Raw genomic sequence first — 8,051 nt, 5'->3', positions numbered from 1 at the left:
GGTTAAACTTCATAAGGTTGACATCAGCCCACCTCACAAGCGTGTCAAGCTCCCTCTGGATGGCATCCCTTCCCTCCAGCTTAGCAGCTGAACCGCACAGCTTGGTGTCATCGGCAAACTTGCTGAGGGTGCACTCAATCCCACTGTCCATGTCAGCGACAAAGATGTTGAAACAAGACCGGCTCCAACACCGATCCCTGAGAGACACCACTCATTATTGGTCTCCAGCTGGACATTGAGCCATTGACCACAACTCTTTGTGTGCAGCCATCCAGCCAGTTCTTTATCCACCGAGTATCCATCTATCAAATTAATGTCTCTCCAATTTAGAGAGAAGGATGTTGTGCGGGACAGTGTCGAATGCTTTGCACAAGCCCAGGCAGATGACATCAACTGCTCTACACCTGTCCATCAGTTCCATAGCTCCATCATAGAAGGCCACCAAATTGGTCAGGCAGGATTTCCCCTTAGTGAAGCCATGCTGGCTGTCACCAAGCACCTTGTTGTTTTTCATGTGCCGTAGCATGCCTTCCAGGAGAATGTGCTGCAAGATTTTACCAGGCACAGAGGTGAGACTGACTGCTCTGTAATTCCCTGGGTCATCCATTTTCCCCTTCTTGAAAATGGGGGTTATATTTTCCTTTTTCCAGTCTTCGGGAACTTCACCTGACTGCCATGATTTTTCAAATGTGATGGCCAGTGGCTTAGCAACTTCATTCGCCAGCTCCTTCAGGACCTGCGGATGGATTTCATCAGGTCCCATGGACTTGTGTATGTTCAGATTTTTAAGATGGTCTCGAACCAGATCCTCTCCTGCAGTGGGCCCAAGGTCTTCATTCTCACATTCCCTGTGTCTGCTTTCCAAGACTTGGGTGATGCAGTCAGAGCCTTTGCCAGTGAAGACCAAGGCAAAGAAGTCATTCAGAACCTCAGCCTTCTCCAAATCCAGGATAGCCAGCTCTCCTGATAGCTTCCTCAGGGGGCCTACATTGTCCCTATTCTGTCTTTTATTTGCTACGTACCTATAGAATCCCTTCCTGTTATCTTTCACACCCCTAGCCAAGTTTAATTCTAACTGGGCCTTCGCTTTCCTAACCTGGTCCCTAGCTTCCTGGAAAACATCCCTGTATTCTTCCCAGGCCGCCTGTCCTTGCTTCCACCTTTTATAACACTCTTTTTTCCCCTCTAAGTTTCCTCAGCAGCTCCTTATCCATCCCAGGAGGTCTCCTGGCCCTTCTGCCGCACTTCCTTCTAGTTGGGATGCAGCACTCCTGAGCTTGTAGCAGGTGATCCTTGAATACCAATCAACAGTCTTGGGCCCCGCTGCCCTCCAGGGCTATATCCCATGGAACCTTACTAGCAGGTTCCTGAAGAGGCCCAAGTCTGCTCTCTTGAAGTCAAAGTTTGCTACTGAATAATTACAAAAATAGCTTCCTTCAACTTAACAGCAGCAGAACGGACTGAAATGAGTCACAAAAATAGTCAGGCTGGCTTTTGAACGTGCTTCAGCAAGAAAAGTGCAGCTGAATTTGATAAAATACAGCCACTTTCTCTGCTGACTTGCATTCTCAGGAGAAACTGCCTTTCAAATCAGGTGAATTTGAAAGGAAATCTTTGATACAACACACGGAATAATGTCCTGCATAGCTGAGGGAGTATAAACAAACAAATGCTGCTTCATTATTTTACTGTAGCTATATTTAGTTAATATTGAATGGATGATTTGAAAATTTAATGTAAGGATTGATAGTGGGGATTGTATTTTTAGTCTTGATCTGCAGAGATACATCATTACTAATTAAATGCTGCACCTGCTGAAGCCAAGTAGATAGTATTCTCCTTTTCTTTATGCTTAAGGTTTTTCAGTCAGATTTCTGGAATACTCAGAGTAATAACAGTTCCTGGGGAAAAAAAAATAAAAATCTAACTACTGATTGACGTAGATGGAAAGATACAACTATTATTATTTTTACCTATGAAAGCAAACCCTGAAAGTTTAATTTTGCTTATGTGGTGTTTCTGGACATTTTTTTTGGCTTACTCTATGGAAAAGCATTAAACTCCAGAAACCTTCCAGATGAAAGATTTCAATGAAAAACTACTAGGAAGGGATCTATGTTCAGTTTTCAGTCTTCCCTCATCTTCCAGGCTTTTCCTGATCTGTTTATGTTGCTTCCACCTGCTCTGAAAAATTTCAGCCAGTATTTCGCATTTCTGATAATTAGAGGCCTTTCTTTTGGCACTGGACAGCAAGTGAGCACAGCACTGAGCAGCACCTGTGATCGCCTTCCAGCAACAAACTTACCTTGGATGCATATGGACTATGCTGTCTGTGCTTCACCAACACTGGCCACCTTCAGATGAGGATAAATACCAAAATCAAAAATCCATAAGGAGCATTCAATGCAGCCCATTAGAAAAAAAACTATGTTTTTCAAATGCAGTTCATTACTAGTAGCACGCCAGAGGGTCGTTATCTTAGTTTTTCTACTTTCCAACTTGGAAGAGCATCTCCACTTGGGCACAGTGACCTCTGATAGTTCATAACTACAAAAAGAACAACATGGGAGAACTGCAGATCTTTGATACAAATGCGTCTGGAGTGCCAAAGCACAGTAATGAAAAGGTGAAAATCCTCACCTGCAGATAGCTCACCTTTAAGGACTGAAATGGAAACTGTATGGGTGTTTGTATAGAAGAGAGTTGCTGGTCCCTGTTAGTATGAGCCCAATATGGCACTGCTGTCAGTGTAGGCAGTGAAACCTGCTGGCTCGGTTTCCACCATCACTGGTTTCCTTATACCTACTAGCAAACATGGCAGAGAAATATTTTGTCTTAACCATGAAGATGGGCCCTTCTGTTTTCATATTCCTAACATCAGTGCCTAGGCGGGACCCAATTAAGAGAAGTGCCTCTCCAAAAACTCTGGTGTGTGAAACAGCTCAGCTGGGCAACAAGCGGTCAGAAGCCCCAAGGACTCACCTTAAATGAAGGTCAAGTCAGGCATGTGCCCAGGGTAACATACATGCATGAGGGAGAGATCCTCAAGCCCCACAGCAGCTGGAGGGTACCACTCCAGTGGCAGGACCACTTCCTAGGCAGCAAGACACCATGACCAAACAAGCTCGCCTTGACCCCTCCAACTATCCATCCTGCTCTGAGAAGGAGCAGGCCCTCACTGAGAGGCCTTGAGCTGGCCCTGGTTATGGATATCTCTAATGGGAACCAACAGGTATTTTATCTGCTTTAGCCCTCTTTTCGTAAAGAATCTACTAAAGCCTAGATTTTGGACCTCAGGCAAATGCCTCATGAAAATGAGTCTTTCACATACATGCTTTTTGCCATCCTCCAGAGACCATTGGTTGCTCTTCCCACCACTTTTTGTCCCCAGTATAGTACTATGTTCCAGAGTTATCTCCCATAGGAATCCAGGCTTTCATACTCTGTCTTTGTATTAGCCCTTAAAGTCTTTTGGTGTCAGAAGTGGTCCAGTTCAATAAGGCAATTACATTGAAAGACACAGGAACAAAGGAAGTAACTAAGTTTCTGTGGAGCAGAATCAATTTGCAGCAGATGTATGTATTTCAGCTACACGTAGTGCTTACCTTGTATCGAGACCCAGAGTCAGAGGGTCACAATGAGAAGTCCTGTTCATTTCCATCAGTCAGTTCTCTGAGGTTCAGGGGAGCAAAGCTATCCACCATGCATCTTGGAGGACTTTGTCACATGCATTTCTAAGTTAAATGGTGTTCAGATACTGAACAAGAACTCTGACAAGGAGAAGAGAACTAAGGGGAGTTTTAGGTTTCACTTTGCTCAGACTATTAATATAATATAATCCTAGCTCCCCATTTTCTCCCATTCTGCATAGTTACAGAGATTTTTTCTTCATTCAAAATGCAAATCCTCAGAGCTCCCTTTTCAGCTCTTGTATAACTTTGGAGCTGGCTGAAGCCCCATGACACCTAAGATCCCATCAGTAAAGCTCTCTGGTTGCTTTAATTTCTGCCTCTGGGCCTGCCCAAGTATACTTAAGTCCTGATAGCCCTGAATAACTCATTACTTCATTCCTACAGGGATTCACAGATAAGGTGTTCCTCTTCTAGCAGTGGTATCTGCTAACTGGGATCCCATGGGAATTTTGAAAACCCAAAGCTAGCACAGACCATAGCTGCAGGAAGGGGATGGTGGGGCTGTATAAACTGCCACTGCTATAATAAGGGGGGGGGGGGGGGGGGGGAAGGAGCAGGGAGAAGAGAAAGAGGGGCAAAGTATTTCCTAAGAGCTGGTTTTGGTGGTTTTTTGCCACTTCTGGGTGTACCAGCAAATCCCTAGTCTAAATCTCTCAAAAGGAGGATTTCACTTCCCAGATGAATATTACAGACAACAGCTGGGCAGCCACACAGGTAATCAATGCCTCAGATGACCAGCACGAATGAAGGGAAGTGTCCCTGTTATTCATGATTTCACATTTGCCTCCTGTTCCTCTCTTCACATTTGTTGCTGACCATCTCAGAAAATCTCTGACTCTGCATGGCAGCTTTTGTAGATCTAATTAGGCACCTAATTAGACATCACTTAACCAGATGGTTCATTTCACTGGGCATCAGGGCACCTAAGAACTAAGCACTGAAACACTAAAATCAAGTTCTCTGCATGACTTGGCCTGTGCTTTGCCAGTGAGCTTTGCCTGGGAAGCCCTTGGATGATAAAAAGCTTGCAAAGCAACAAATCAGCCCTCTAGATTTGATTATGCATATGCATTAGTAATGGGAGTAATTGCACTGTCTCTGTCACATTGCACGGTGTACTCACTTGAAACTAAGCTGAAGAAATTCCACCAGCAGCTACAGGAAGACAGACTAGATAAGTAGACACCAGGTGCAATGATGCTACAAGTCTGTCATCTCACCTGCTCTGGTAATTAATGGCCACAACACTCACCATTCAGATCATGATCTTCTCCGTCACTCCCTTCTAATGAACACTTACAATCAGACTGTCATCCCTCTGCAGGGCATACTCCTGTATGAAAACTAAAGAGCTGCAAGAGGAAGTTTATTTTCTTGCTGTATATTCACTAAAACCCTTGAATTACCTGACTGCTACCCTCATAGAACAGGAACATGCATTGGGTACTCACAGTCAAGCTGAAACAACCCAGAACTCACATCGGCACTGCTAGTCCTGTGCTGCTGTGCAAAAGATAAAACAAATATGCAGGGAAAAAAATCCTGTTCTGTTCACTCAACAAATGATTTAAGTTGAACTGAACTTGTAAGGCAAACCATAAGTGTTCCCTGTAGGCACTGTGTAGTGTTACAAAGTGCTGGAGATGGTTTGTATGTGTGACTGGCACAGGCTTAGAAAGAGAAGCTTGGTTCAGTTCAGATTTGTGGAGAAAAGTAATTTTTCCTTCCTTGCTAAACACTTGCTAAGGCAGAGCACTCTCTGTTGGACGTGGTTTTGCCCATTTTGCTGTCCTCTGTGGTCTCTCAGAACAGTTGGTGCTGCCACCTTGTTTCAGAATAGTCACTTACCTCCCACAGCCTTCTCCTTTCTGAAGGCCTGCAGGTGTTTTCATCTTCTTTGACACCATGCCAGGTTTTAATTCCTTGATCCCAGCAGTAGCCTTGGAGGTCTCCAAATGCACCCAGTGTCCTCCAAGCTCACCCTCCTCCTGTCTATGATTTTATAATTAGTAACTCAGAAAATAGCAAATAAAGGGTATCTGGCACAATTATTCTGTAACTTTCCTTCAGAAATACAGTCAAGTTTAAATATCCATGACAAACTGCTGAAGAAATATATTTTCAGATGACACAAAAATATCGCATTCAGAGAAGGATGTGTAATACCACATAGGAATTAAGAAAATACCCTGAACAGCTGAAATGACAATGCTACTTTCAACTTGAGGTTTTATTTAAAATTACTAGCAAAATAGCAAAACTTTAGGAGTTTAATTCCATTAGTATTGACAACATAGAATCATAGAATAATTAAGGTTGGAAAGGACCTTAAGATCATCTAGTTCCAACCCCTCTGCCGCAGGCAGGGACACCTTCCATCATAGGCTGCTCAAGGCCTTGTCCAACCTGATTTTAGACCAGGAAAAGAACATGGAAGAGAAATTCTTGACAAGGTCACAACCCTATGATTTGAACATGATCGAAGTTAGCTGTTGCTGGCAAAAGGGAAGTGTGTTTTGGAGTGTGTACATATAGGCTTGTACTGTGATCTGGAAGAAACACCAACCCTTTTGATAAAAATGGTGTGTCTATCACAAAGCATAGGTAGGTCTCACAAAGGGAGGTGCTGATGGTAAGCACTGGCTGATCTATGGAGCTGAAAGAACAGGGCAGCTATCATACCAATTGTAAGGACAGCAAGCAGAACACATGCTTCAGCCACAGGGTGTGTTGTGTACAGGTGACAGGGTAATAGAATGACTTGACAGAAGCTGCTTATGCAAAAAGATTTTACTATCTGACTCTCCATTGTCTTCCATGTTCTGCTGACATTTGTCTTGAGGAACAAAGTTCAAAATGAGTGTGTAACACAACTTCAGTAGAAAACTGTGAATAGTATGTGTGCTCCAAACCTATTTTTCATAAGTGCAAGCAAATATAAAGATTGTAGGACAAAGAAGAGTCAACACAGTTGTGTATGGAGCTTGAGTGAGTGACACCAACCCCAAAACAGAAAAGATCAAAGTGCCACTCTGCATACATACATGCTGACTGTGAAAAACACGTCACATTTATACTCAACAAACCTTCTAGAGCTGTTTACTTCAAGTAAAATGGTATGCTTGTGGATAAAATAAGTTCCTGCTACTTTGCCTTTTATCTGTCCTGTACAGCCAGGGCAGCCATGAGATAGTTTATCTGCATCATCAACTTAAACACTTTTGGCCAGAACACTGGAACTAACAGGGGATTTTTGAGGAGTACAAAATCTATTCTCCATTTACCTAAAACACATCCCTATGGTCGTAAGTGTGGAATGAGCCATACAGCAAACAGACTGCTCATGCAGATGCACACTCAAGATCTAAATAATGTAAGGGGCTTTCAGCACAATTAATTGAAGCATTGCGGTCATTATCTGCCAGTGTCCACCTATCACAATAGGGAATGCTGTCCTTCTGTCAAACGTCCCAAATTATATACAAATGCATTCTCTCCTTTGCTGTGAAGTTTTGTTTTTCTTCTGAGAAAAACATCTATTTCAACATCTACTTTTAAATATTTATTGGTGAATTTGCTGTTCTTCAGTATTCTTTAACATTTCAGCTGCCCCCATCCTTTTACCAGAGCACATTAGTCCTGATTGGTGGAAGACTAGGAAAATGTTGTGTTTGGGTTTGGGGTTTTTTTTATACCCTTGCTCAAATCAGTGTGATATAAACAGTGTCAGTAGCCAGTGAAGCCTGTGGTTCCTCATCAACACAAGGAGCAAACACAGGCAGGACTTACTGGCCTGTGGGAAGCTCCAGCTGAAACAGTGACAAACTGCTGCTGCTGCACTTGGCAACCCTTGAAGAGGGTAAATATACATATATGCATATGTATGCATGTTTGTATGCATATACACACACATATATATGTGTGCACACACAGAGTAAAAGAGGAGGAGGGAGACAGGCGAGTTTGTAAAGTGAAGGCTCTCCCTTCACAGAATTATCTGAATAGTAGAGAGAGCTTTGTAAAGCTGAAGGCAGTGCTGGTTGGAGGGATGAAGCTGGTGGGGTCTGCTCTTTAGCAAGTTCATTGCAGACATAAGAAGCCACAATCCGAGAGTGAGGCAATACATAGGATGAAAAGCAGGGCAAAGAGGGGCAGAGCAGGCATGTGTTGCCCTCAAACTGGTTCTTTTTATCCCCCTGCTGAACATGTTCCTGACATTTAAGTGCTGCTGCTGCTGCTATTGCCAGTGCTGGAACAGGGCAGAGCCTACTCCCAAATTGCTAGGAGAAGATAACTACCCTTTGGGACTGCAGGGCTAAGCAGTATATGGAGGAAAAAAAGTCCAGTCATCCTTTTCCA

Source organism: Lathamus discolor, chromosome 6, assembly GCF_037157495.1.
Source record: "Lathamus discolor isolate bLatDis1 chromosome 6, bLatDis1.hap1, whole genome shotgun sequence".
Taxonomy (NCBI): domain Eukaryota; kingdom Metazoa; phylum Chordata; class Aves; order Psittaciformes; family Psittacidae; genus Lathamus; species Lathamus discolor.
This window is presented reverse-complemented; position numbering follows the sequence as displayed.